We start from the raw sequence: 14,242 nt of genomic DNA, 5'->3' as shown, positions 1-14,242 counted from the left end.
ATGAAAACTCCAGCAAAGCTAGAACTTTCACTGACCGACCTCCCAAACCTCTTGTATCAGAGCCACATGGGATATATGCAAATGATCCTTATGAACATCAGGTGTTTCAACTAATTGGCAATTCTGAATGCCAATGACTTGTTTTGTTGTTTTAATAGACAATTTCTGGCCAATAAAGCCAAACCCCACTAGCTGTGAATTTGCATATTTCATCCTTGTTATGACCTCATTAGCACAGCACAAGCAGAGTGTTTGACTAAGCATTAGAAACACAGAGCTGTTATACCCAGCTGATGTCCATTATCATTAGGGTCACTGTAAAAATATCCCAAACAACAAACTAAAACAATGAATGAGAAGGTCACTGAAAAGCCAAACAGTAAAAACAAAATGAAAACTCCAGCAAAGCTAGAACTTCCACTGAGTGACCTCTCAAACCTCTTGTATCAGAGGCACATGGGATATATGCAAATGACCCTTATGAACATCAGGTGTTTCAGCTAACTGGCAATTCTGAATGCCAGTGACTTGTTTTGTTGTTTTAATAGACAATTTCAGGCCAATAAAGCCAAACCCCACTAGCTGTGAATATGCATATTTCATCCTTGTTATGACCTCATTAGCACAGCACAAGCAGAGTGTTGGACTAAGCATTAGAAACACAGAGCTGTTATACCCAGCTGATGTCCATTATCATTAGGGTCACTGATTGTCCATTAAAATGATGAAACAAGTCATGGGCATTCAAAATCGCCAATTAGCTGAAACACTTGATGTTCATAAGGATCATTTGCATATATCCCATGTGCCTCTGATACAAGAGGTTTGGGAGGTCACTCAGTGGAAGTTCTAGCTTTGCTGGAGTTTTCATTTTGTTTTTACTGATTGGTTTTTCAGTGACCTCACTCATTGATTTATCAGTTTTCACAAAGATTTATTGATAACTTCATTTCTGGAACACCTTAAACATCTGTACTGTCTGAAATGTGTAACATGAATAATCAATGTTTTTTTTTTTATTTCCTTTCTGATACTTTCTTTTACTTAATGTTACATTGATATTCCTGCCACATGATGTCCTTCAATATCACTGTTGCAGTTTTCTTTACATAAGAGATCTCCTGCCAAGGATAGCCTAACATCCAGCCAGTATATCAAAGCTGTTAGATCTTATAGGCTCCTTATGTCACACATATGCTCCCCCATAAGGTGTAGGCATAAAGGTGACTACGGACCCATACTCAGAACTTCTTTGCCGGCAGTCCGAAAGCCATTATTGAATGTCAGTCAGAACGCACTTATGCTGTGCTGGTTACCAAGCTGCTTTCAGCTAAGTGCCCCATTACAGTTTCTTCTGTCCTTTTTTCAATTTTGTCTTATATTTTGTTCATGTCATCCAAGAAGGGAAAATGTCAGTGTGAGAGACAGGTTTCCCCATAAAGACCATCATGCCCAGTGTCTTTGTTGCTTGGGTGCTTCCCACAACCGTATGCAGTGCTCTGTCTGTCAAAACTTTGTCCCTAAGACTGTACATAATCATTTATCCTCTTTGTCCAGATACCTTGGGAACCAATGACTTAAGCTGTTGGCTCAGGGTGCTATAGCAAAAATCTCCGATCCCAGGGCCATCCATCTGCTAAAAAGAAGGCCAAAAAGATTAGGCCTGAGCCGACTGCTGTCCAGCCTCCCATGGATGTATTTCTAGAACCTAGTGAAAGCCCTGAAAACTGTCCTGTACATGCCTTAGATTCCTCTGCTGTGACCCCATCGGAGGCTACCGTCGATCCAAACTCTTGCACATCATTAGAGGCTTTTCCAATGTCTCCTGTAGATGTTGAGGAGGAACCTCAGCTAATTATTTCTGAAGGACCAAGGGGGATTCTTCAGATTTTAGTGAGGGAGGAGATCCCTGCTACCATTACTGAATCTCACCAAGGGTCTAATCCTCCAAGGGTACTCAGGGCAGACATCCTGCTCAAGAAAAAGCAGAAGACTACACATCTTTCCCATGTTGCTAAAGATCCTCAGCGTGAATGTTAGGATTTTACTCCTGGTCTGTTCAGTGCTTTAATGGACCTGAAGTCTCCTCAAGGGGTGTCAGTCCCTGCCCTCCCTGGTCTTCTACCCCTGTTAAGAGGCCTAGGGAATTGGATTCCTTAGATGCAGGGGAATGGGAGGAATCTCTTGCTTACTCTTTTCTCATATTCCTTCCCCTTAGACTGTGATTCATAGGAGTAGGATTATTTGAGTCCAGATTCCCCCTTGGAAGAATTAGCCTTTGGGGGATACTGTTGCCTGCATGATGGAATATTTTAAGAGGCATTGCTCCCAGGCCCCTGACATCCACACGAGGTATTATGAGCATCTACAAATGAAGTCTCCCAAGACACCTTTACTGCTGCCTGTATAACTCCTGATTCTTATCCTCCAGCTTCCAAGAAACCTGACAGGTTCTACAAGACGTTAGAGGATTGCAAATGTTTGTATAAGTACCCTTCTGCTGATCCTTCAGTGGTTTCCGTTAACTCTGATAAACCTTCTAATCTGTTGCCAGCTACTAAGCTCCTTCTTTCAGTTAAAGACAGTTGAACAATGGAAAGTTTTAGTAAAATTATATACTGCTGCCACCCTGTCTTTTAGGACTATTAATTACCAGACCCACATGATAAAGTGTGTGTTAGCTTTGCTTTCTTGTGTAACTAAGGTGATATCTTGACTTCCTGACACTGATGGGAAGGGTTCAGCTCTTTCCCTGCTTCATTCCACTTCCCAGGTTGCATGTCACTCTATAAAGTGCAGCTATGATGCAGCTAATGCCTCTTCCAGGGTTGCTTCCTTTGGTTCTGTAATGAGACGTTATTCTTGGCAATGTCTTCAGGCTTTACCTGATGATATTAAAGCCAAGTTGTTGGATGCTCCTCCAGATAAAAAATATTTTTGAGATAGCTGCTGCTGACCTATTTAAGTTCCTCCAGGGTAAGGGGAAGGCCTTGCAAGAACTCAAACATATTTTTGTCTCCCCTATTCCCAAATTTGAGAGGAAATGGCCTTCTAAGTCTGCCTTTGTTCATAGACAGACAAGCCCTCCTCCTAAAGGTAATCAGGGATCTAGGTGCATTCTTCTGGCTAAATCCATTCAAACTGTTCATCTCAGAAGCCTTCTTTTCAGGGCAAGCCTGTCCCCGTTTGATTTTTGGCCTTCCCCTTAGCTAGGTTCCCTTTTCTCTCTACCTTTCTCTGCCTCTTCCAAATTGGTATCAGATCACCTCAGACTCCTGGGTGCTGTGTATTATTCGTCAGGGCTTATTTCATAATCTCTTCCTCCTTTAAAGGCATTTCAACCTCAACTAGAGCAGCTTACTCATTTCCTAGAGGTTCTTCAGTCCCTTTTCGATCAGGACGCCATTCAGCTCGTTCTATTCACCCAGGTAGGAAAGGCATTGTACTGCAGAATGTTTTATGTTCCTCCAAAGGAGGGCATATGGAAACCAATTTTGGATATTTCTATGCTCAACATCTTTCTTAAGGTTCCTTTTTTCCAGATGTTCTCTTTTCATACCTTATTTCCTGTTCTGCTTCCCCAGGCCTTTCTGGTTTCTGTAGACCCCAAGGATGCATACCTTCACATCCCTCTATTCAGGAAATTTTAAGGTTTCTCTGTTTCGTCCTCACATTTTCAGTTCTTTGCTGTGCCCATTGGCCTTTCTCTGTCCAGTGGGTATTCAGCAAATGCTTGTCATTGTTTTTTTCAGGCTTCAGACATACATATTTTTCCCTTTCTGGATGACCTGCTCATTCAAGTTCCTTCTCCTAGCAGTCTGTTGCAGGATCTCTAATTTACCTCTTGTCTTTTAGACAGACAGGGGTTCAGAATAAATGTCAAAAAATCAGTCCTGCCTTTTCTGGGGTACAGGCTTCCGACTGTTCCCATGCTGGCCTCTCGTCCTTCTCCCAAGGTTCTCTTTCTGACAACCCTCTTCCAGTCTCTTATTCCTCTCTCCTCTCTCACAGCCCGAGAATTTTTCAGGGTTCTGGGATTCAGGGCCTCCACTATTCCCATGCTGCCTGTCACCAGGCTCCATATGAGGAAATTTTCAGTGGTACCTCAAATCAGTGTGACATCAATAATTGCCACCCAATGGAGTTCCCTATACCTTTTCTTCCTTGTCTCAGACTTGAGCTTCATGTTAGATTCATCAACTCTCTCTCTCTCAGTTCAGGGCTTCCTTTCCAGGCTCTGATTCCTTCTCAGAACTGTTCAAGAACACCTCAGACTTGGAGTGTGGAGCTTCTTCTGTCCCCCTTAAGGTCCACTCATAAGAGGCCAGACCATATCAACATAAAAGAGATGAGAGCCCTGCTTCTGGTACTAAAAGTTTTCATTCACTTTCCATCCTGGCCCCCTTCAAAGTCTTCACAGACAATACCACTGTGATGTGGTATGACAGCAAAGAAATGAGGTATGAGGTCCTATCTCCTTTGTAGACTAGCTCTTCAGGTCTGGGGTCTAGCTATCAATTATCAAGTTATTCTTATGGCAGTTTACATTCCTTCAGAGCACAATCTAGTGGCAGACTCTGAGCAGGACCAGAATACAAGCTTCACAGATGGATGGCTTTTCAGAGATGTGTTCTGGACATAGTCCATTGGTGGGGTATTCCTCAGGTAGATCTTTTCATTTCCCCTCTGAACAGACAACTTCCTCTATTCAGTTCTAGGGTTCCAAGTCCTGTATCTTGAAAAGTGCATGCCCTGTCTTTTCCTTGTAAGGGAATGTTTCTGTATGCCTTTCCCCTTCCTATATTGCCACACGTTCTGCACAAGATCAGGCAGGACTCCCCCAGAATCTTGCTGGTGACTCCCTTTTGGTCTAGACAGCATTGTTTTCCCCTTCTTTCTCACTTGGCCAGGGGCAATTACCACAAGCTACCTCACCATGTGGATCCTCTCACACAAGACAAGGGATCTCCTGCCCACCCTCACCTATCCACTCTTCAAATGATGCTGTGGGTGATAGGGCTTTGATTCCTTTTAGGCACCTCTTTTCTGAGGATGTGTTGTAGGGTCTTCAGAGTGCTAGGAAACCCGCTACCAGAAAATCATATATGCCCAAGTGTAAAAGATTTTTTGTCTGGTACCTCTCTTGCCATCAGGATCCACTCTCTGTGAAGGTTCCTCTGCTTGTCTCTTATTTTATCTGAGCTGCTGGGTTGGCAAATTCTTCAGTTAAAGCTCTATGAGTAATTTCTCCTTGTCTGACTTGAATCTCCTCTGGCTTCTCGGTTTGAGGTCAAGCAATTTCTTAAAGGTGTCCTTCATATCAGGCCTCTCAGAAAGCCTATTCCACCTTCTTAGGACCTCAGTTTTGTGCTTGAAGAATTGACTTGGTCTCCTTTTGAGCCTGCTTCTTCAGCTTCCTCGCAATTATCTACTTCGAAGACTGTTCTTCTTTTGGCTTGTACTTCTACCAAGAGAATGTCTGAACCTCAGGCTGTCATGGCTTGTCCTCCTTTTTTACTTTTTCACACTGACAGGGTGTCTCTTTGTACTAATCCTTCTTTTATTCCCAAGATGATCAATGAGGTTGCCCCTTAATCAGTCTATTCACCTTCCTTCATTCTTCCTTCACTGCAGTCTGCAAATGAGAAGGTTCTTCACACCTTGGATCTGCATAGACAGCTCAGGTTTTATTTAGATAAAACAAAGCCACAAGTCTGAACAACTTTTTGTTTCTTTTCATCCCAGGACTTTGGTTGTGGCTGTTTTGAAGCAAACCATCTCCTCCTGAATTTCTAAATCCATTTCATTTTGTTATTCTTTCCATGGCAAATGTCTTTCTTTGTCTGCAAAGACACATTTTACTAGGGTGGTTGCCTCCTGTGGTGCCTTTTTCATGGGTTTAGACACCAGTTCCATCCTCAAGGCTGCTACTTGGTCCTCTGTTCATATTTTCAACAAGTGTTACAAATTGGATGGTATTTCCAGGGCTAGGACAGGTTTTGTCAGGGCTGTCCAGCATGGGTTTGTTGAGAGCTGTTCTGTGCCTTCCTCTTTCCACTCTTCTTCTTAGTTCTTGTACTCTCCCTTATGTAAAGAATACTGCAACAGTGATATGGAGGGACTTAGTACAGTTGTATAAAATCTTACCATAACAGTAGATATCATTCTTTTTACTGTTGCAGTATTCAGTCCCTCCCTCCTTCCACCTCTTTTCTATCTCGTGGTCAGTGTTTTTGGTTGCCGTCCTAGCCGAGGTGCCCTTATTTCCTTTTTATTCAGACCTTTTTTCCTTCTGGATGTACATATGCTCTCTTTTGTCCCTGAGGGCATTCTGTTCCTCCTGGGGCATTTCAGTTCTGAGTGTCTGTGTCTGTACATTACCTTTATGCCATAAACCTTTTGTTGGGAGCATACGTGTGATGTACAGCACCTATAAGATCTAAAGGCTTTGGTATACTGGCTGGACATTGGCCTATCATAGGCAGGAAATCCCTTATGTAAAGAATACTGCAACAGTGAAAATGGTATCTATTATTGTGGTAAGATTTTACACAACTGTACTTCCTTAGTGCTATGCCTTGTGTACATCTTTCATGTTATCTGCTTTATTACTAATTCTGTAGAAAACAACAGTAATGCATTATACTTTGTGCAGATTTATCACACTTCATTTTCTTTCTCAATATTTAGTATTTTGGTAACCCTCAACTGTTGAACAGTTCATAATGCATTCCGTTTTCTACTCCCTTACTGGAGCTTCACTTGAAGATTATCTTTTGCTCTTCCCATTTACATGTACAGTTTGCAAATGAAGAGGTAAACAGGCACACAAAGATGACAGAAGTTGTGTGTGTTTTTTTAAGTTATAGGTGAACTCTCTTATGTTTCTAGAGACCCACTGGTAATGTGACCTATGAAGCTGTCAGTGATGAACAGGCATTGTACTAGCTAATGCATGCGTGATTAAGCTTCTATGCTTTCATCAGCCTTGCAGAATTTATGGGTGCACTGATGCAGAAGCCTGGAAGAAAGGCAGAAATAAATAACAAAATAAAAAAGCAAAAAGGTCACACACAAAAATCTCATAGGCAAAATATCCCAGAAGATTTCACTGTGTAATACCTTAAACCTGCTATGAAGAAGGACCATGGGAAATATGTAGATGGTACCTGATTTTCCTAAATTTGATGTTGGTCCATTTCAAGGGGAAAATCTGCATAGTTTGGGGATCTAAAACAAATTGTAGCCTTGATAGGAGACACACAGGCCTGTTTTGCTCTTAATATATATAACATACTCCAGTGTATCTCTACCCTGATTCCAGAAGACTTTCTCTCTGTGTAAGTGGCTTACTCCATTACAATCCTGCTTTTTAACCAAATGAAAGCCCCCTAAGAGGCAGAACCAAGTCCCAGTATGAAAAAACACCGCACTGGCACGAAGCTGTTAATAAATCCTCTCTTTAATTTGTAGTATAAAATCACATAAAACCATATGAGGTTAAGCGCTTTCATCTACTGCCGTAGATTTCATCAGAACCACCTGGTTCTGATGAAATCTACGGCAGTAGATGAAAGCGCTTAACCTCATATGGTTTTATGTGATTTTATACTACAAATTAAAGAGAGGATTTATTAACAGCTTCGTGCCAGTGCAGTGTCTTTTCATACTGGGACTTGGTTCTGCCTCTTAGGGGGCTTTCATTTGGTTATTTGTTGGACAGACCAGTATTTTTATTCAGAATCCTGCTTTTTAGCTAGGCCTTACATTAGAGTAACTCACACCAAGAGCAAAACCTTTGGAATCATGGCAGGCTTACACTGGAGTGAGTCATGTACACTGAGAGCAAGACTTTAGGAATCTGACCCATAGATACATACAGAATCCTTTAAGTCTGACTTGGGAATGGGCTGAAATGGAGGTGCCCCCCCCCTACCACCACCAAAAATACTGGAGAACTGGCATTGCAAATGCTTTAATCTCAAAAGCAGATTTGATAATGTAAGCTGGATGATTTCCTTATTCCTTTACACTAGAAATGAAAGGGACTGGGAATCATATTGACTTTACTGGCTGGAGGATGTATATAACATATTTACTGTGCCCTGTTTAGAAGTATATAACACTGTTTCTTAGACATTATTACAGTGAGCCTCCTTGCACTCTTTGAAAAGAGCTTGACCCCCGCTCAAGCCCATTAGGTAATGTACGTTTACTTTGACCAACTCATAAAACAAGAAGAAAAAAGCATACACTGAGCTGTAAGGTATTTATGTAATATATACATTCTAAACCTGACATTTTGCTCAGTGCATTAGTCCGACACCATTAATTTACATTCTGGCACACACTGTCACTCACCATTATTTAGCTTGGTTCCTTCTAGAAGCAAAGCCTAAAAAAAATCAACATTGCAACTAAGTATTATTTACAGGCTTATTTGCGCTTTCCCAAAAAAAAAAAAAAAGTTGAGTAACAGTAGTATAGTACAAACAGAATTCACAGTAAATTAGAATTAGCATAACATGACAAAACCCACCACTAGTCCCTAGTACATCTTACTTCAGTGTCTCAATAAGTTGGGGAGGTAGAGGAACAGCGTTCTCATTTTTGTCTTGTGGTATTATGGAGTATATTCAGTGTACAACTGCTTGTCAACCAAAGGGCTATTAGTTGGTGGAACATTGGAGGGTATTTAGAGATTACAAAGCTAGGGCAACCACATTAGACATGGAATATATAAACATGTTCTTAAATATACAGTGTGTGTGAGTAAGCTAGCATTTATAGGCATACATATGCATGAAATGTCACAGCTTGATTCAGTTAGAGGCTGCATTCCTCCTGGTAGTAAAACAGAACTACTGCTGCATAATGATTCCCAAAATACACAAAAATGTCTCTGGCCATCACTACAGTATAGTTTTAAAAGCCACTGTGTAATGTATGTATGTATGTAGATCCATTTCTGCCACCACTGTCTGGGTTCCCAACAGTTGGGAAGTTTTCAGAAAGTCAAAAATTAAACTGTTCTTAAAAGTAATTATAAATGCAAGCAAACATTTTGCATGAATATATATAATATGAAAAAATTAACAAAGTCATAAAGTCAGTAGAATGACACACAACAAAGAAAATAGTAAAGGGTAACAAAGTTCTAAAATACATAGCAACAAGGTGCCAAGTAAATAACATAGATTTATGTTTACAAAACTGAAAAAAATGCAACTTACAATGAGTTATAAAGATTAAGGAAAAGAGCAAATTAGTATCAGCCGCATTTCATTAAGTAAAGAATAAGATGGGAGTAAATGAATTACTTGAAACAAGAATGGGAACTCTGTCTTTTAGCACTGCATTCAGCCTAATGTAAAACACATTAATATTTCAATTGTTTTATACTTCTGGATGCAGTTCATCGCAGAGGTCTTAGGCAAGTATGGAAAAAGCTTGATCAGTAATAGCTAAGATTGGTCTGTACAGAATGGGTGCAGCTTTGAGTAGGAATTGAGGATCATAAGGATGGAGTCTAGATTGAGGTTTAGAGTCTAATTATACACTGATAAGGAATTGAGAATCATAAGGATAGACTCTAGATTGAGGTTTAGAGGCTAACTGTGCATTGATTAGGAACTGAGGATCATAAGGATAGACTCTAGATTGAGGTTTAGAGGCTAATTGGCAAGAGATGTTTTGTTTGATGATTTTTAACACAAGAGTAAGGAGAATAAGTTCTCTTATTTTAACATGAGAGAGGGTTGTACAGTGATGTTTCCCATTTGGATGATAGACTAAATTTACATAAAGTTATGTGCATAACAGAATGGGAGTAGAGTGAGTCAATATTCATTTTCTGCATAGCTTTCAACTTCTTTGCTCAGAATTGGGGTCAAAGTAAAAAAAAGTCATTGGGAACAATGGACCAAAATCAGGACCAATTTTTAAACATTACACTATTTCAATAAAAAAGTTAATAAAATGAGTTTTGTATCAGCATATATTTTCTAAACAGTAAGAAAAATTAAACTCAACATTTAGCATCATTGGCTGATTGTGATCCTCGCTGATTTACAACAAAGTCAAAGTTATTTTGCAAGGGACAAGGCAAAAGCATTCTGCAAAATCAGGACAGTTGGTAAGTATTCTCGGCAAGGTGAATACCTTTACCAATTGACTCATGAGTTTGATGGTAAGAAAACAAGTTTTCTAACAGCATAAAAAAATTAGATTTTTTTTTTCTTACAGTAATTAGTCACTGAGAGGATTCAAGCTAGATACCCAGATATTTGTATGTATAGACTGTGTTTATATATATATATATATATATATATATATATATATGTGTGTGTGTGTGTGTGTGTGTGTATATATATATATATATATATATATATATATATATGTACACACACACACATATATATATATATATATATATATATATATATATATATATATATATATATATATATATGCACACATATATATATGTATATGTGTGTATATATATATATATATATATATAGAGAGAGAGAGAGAGAGAGAGATACTAACTTCTGATTGGTCTGCATCATTTTGTAACCATGTCTACATGTAAGCAATAATGCCCAACAGGGTATGTGTTAATGTGTAATTAACGCCCACCCACGGGTGTTATGAGGCTCAATGCTGCACCCCTGGAAGGGCATTAATTACACATTACCACACACCCTGGAGGACATTATTGCGCTTAGAGAATGGGGTCTCTGTAAAATTGTTGTGTTTTATCTACTTATTTAACTACTATATTATTTATATATATTATATGGGTCTAGGACACATGCTCGAGTTGCATATGTCCGAATCACAAAACATCGAACACACATACACGAAAGTGCTTAACATCGAAAAGCACTTCTGTGTATGTGTAGTTAAAAAAAAATATCTATGTTTCTGCAGGGCCCCCCCCCCCACCCCCCTACTTTATTATTCTCACTCCGAGATCGCACTACAGTGGGGAAAAGGGAATTTTCCCTTAGCCGCACTGTAGTCTGATCTACGAAACAGGCACACATACACGGAAGCGCTTGTCGATGTTAAGCACTTTCATGTACGTGTGTTCGATGTTTTGTGATTCGGACATATGCTAGTCGAGCATGTGTCCAGATCCCATATATATATTTTTGGGGTCTATATCAGTTCTTCGAAAAACTTCTCCACTGAATGCTACATCATCGACCCATATTCGGCGAAATTCACTTCCGTGATTCACTAAATACATACAGGGCAAAGAAGTAGTTGGCCAACTACACAACTTTGCCCTTTTCTCCACTGTAGTGTGATCTCGGAGTTTGTATATTTAGTTGTGGGGGTGCATAGCCCGCTGCATGGGTGGGTTTGGTTTAGCAAGATTTGCATCCGTTGGGTTGCGGGGCAAGTATTTGTTTGTCCTTCAAGTATTCAGCGAATCACAGAAGTGAATTTCGCTGAGTACTGGTTGACGATGTAGCGTTCGGTGGAAAGGTTTTTCCAAGAACTAATATAGACCCATATTTTTGATGTAAAATAGTTCCTTCGCCTAATGTTTCAAACTTTCTGTAGTATATAATAAGTAAAACAGCAACAACAACAAAAAATATTTTACAGAGAGCCCATTTTGTCTCTCTCTTTCTGATACACAGTCACTTCTGCTTTACACGCATGCAGTCACACAAGACCACTGTCAGACTCTTAATCTCTCTCAACACACACACACACACACACACACACACACACACACACACACACACACACACACACACACAGTGTCCTATTCTTTCATACAAGCATTCACTCACATAAGATCTTTCTCTTGATCTCTCTCACACCCACAGTCATTTCTGCTTTCATACACACACACACACACACACACACACACACACGATTGCTATCTCTCACACACAGTCTCCACTGCTTTCAAACAAGCATTCACTCACACAAGATTGCTTTCAGTCTCACAATCTCTCGCGCTCTCTCACACAGTCTCCTCTGCTTTCATACACACACACACACACACACACACACACACACACACACACACACACACAAGATCGCTCTCTCTCTTGATCTCTCTCAACACACAGTCTCCTCTCTCTCTGACACACACAGTCTCCTCTGCTTTCATACACACACATTCACTCATACAAGCTCTCTCTCTCTCACACACAGTCTCAGCTGCTTTCATACATGCATTCATGAACACACACAAAGAAACAAAAACATACATGTATACACACACACAGACACACACACACACACACACACACACACACACACACACACACACACACACACACACACACACACACACACACACACACACACCTTTGTGTTTATTTTTTTTACACTCGCTTAACATTAATAGCGTCTGTTAGTTTTTTAGCAGTCCAAGCTCCACGGCAGCTTGATATGCTGCCGTGAAGCAGTGGACTCATTTTTCAGCAGGCATTACTTGTACATTAATACCCTGCTGCAGAATGTTCATTCACCAGTTAGGGTGCTGATGTATAGTTTGCCCATTCTTTAAAGAATCATAACCCTCCCCCCAAAAAGGAGATACTGCAGAACACCCAAGCGTGCATGTCACTTTGCAACTACATTCCAGCATTCATTGGAAATTATACTTTGAAAACAAGTTACTTCATATTACATTAAAGTTAAAACTTATCCCATTATAAGTAAAACAATGTAAGTATTTTTTTTTAATGACAGTGGCATTTTTTTGGAATATGAACGTTCTAAATTAGATGGCAGCAGTGTTGAAAGGTAATACCTTCTGTAGTTAAGCAGTCTATGTGTGGAAAGCAATAAGGGGAAAACAGAAGCAGATCATGTTTCCTATCTTCTGGCATCTCACAAAAAAAAAATACATTCAACTGTTCTAACTACACTGATTTGAACTGAACACTTTGCCAAGTTTTAAAAACTGCATGAAAGGAATACTGAATATAACACACTTGTAAACAATTTGGTACTGTTCAGACTGAGCAATTAATGATTATTAAAGAACATGTACATACGTCGTATGGCAACAGATCCTCCCTTTGTAGTATTTTTAGCATCCCAGTTTTTTTTCCTAAACATAATTAAAGCAGACTGACAGGACATCAGTAGCTTGTAATGTGTGTCTTTGATTTTCTCTGTCCTTGTTGTCTAATGCAAATATTTTCCTGCTTGGTTTTAAGGGTCCTAGCTGACACATCACTACTGACCCATGGATGACTAACAGCAGCACACAGTACACTGGTATTCATCCTTGCCACAGAAGAAGTTAACTAGTACTCATTCTGCACAGCACGTAACTGTTTAGCAGAGCATCCTTACTCGTCTGACATATGGCTCCACTACTACAATATAATACAACAGTTATATCACCAGACCCACAATACCAACCCAAGGGAGCAGAGAAGCACTGCAACAACTTTCAGATGCCTGTCCTGTGTTTAATTTTATCAAGTTGCCCAGCACTTAGTGTACTTGCCTTTGATGCCAGAAACATCAGACATTTGTGGGTCCTATGCCACACCAGGCTCTGGAATTCATAAATACAAACACTATAGTACATCATAAGTAGGGAACTATGTTTATGAGGTGCTGTCAGGTGAGATGATAATCTGTGGCCATTTTTACTCATGCTGGTGGCAACTGAGGTGCATGCTAATGATCCCATGACCCTTATTAAAGAAGAACAGGGAGGTTTTCCCTTGTGTCATAAACAAATTTCTCTCTGTCAACAGAAATACCACCTCAGGTCTCCCCTGAATAAGGATCATAGGCTCAGTCTGTTTTACCTAGTCAGCAAATGTAAATAACAAATTTTGTGTAAAACATTTCCTCTTGCATTCACAATGTTCTTGGAGTATAAACCTGTGCTGCCAATACACTAATGAAAAGATAGACCAGACTGTTACTGGAAGACATTATTTGCTGATGAATACTTAGCTGAACAAATGATTGCATTGTAATGGAATTGAATATGACTTTTTTTGTTCTGCAGTTAAAAATATTGCTGCTGCTGCCAGCCTTCAAATTATTGTGTGTGACTGTGAAGCTGGGGATAAATTTTTCCACCCAGTCAACAAATAATTTTTTTGATATTCCATCTCGTAAAAATGAATGTGACTATAGCTGTGATGCTTCCTTTTGTGATGATTTACATGACAGAAGACTACGTGATATCAGGAGAGCTAAATAAGATGTTTTATATGTACAGTGGTCAAGTTTGAGC

This window comes from Protopterus annectens, chromosome 3.part1, assembly GCF_019279795.1.
Source record: "Protopterus annectens isolate FY-2018-M chromosome 3.part1, PAN1.0, whole genome shotgun sequence".
In the NCBI taxonomy this organism is placed as follows: domain Eukaryota; kingdom Metazoa; phylum Chordata; order Ceratodontiformes; family Protopteridae; genus Protopterus; species Protopterus annectens.
The sequence above is the reverse complement of the archived record's forward strand: the minus strand, read 5'-3'. Positions refer to the sequence as shown.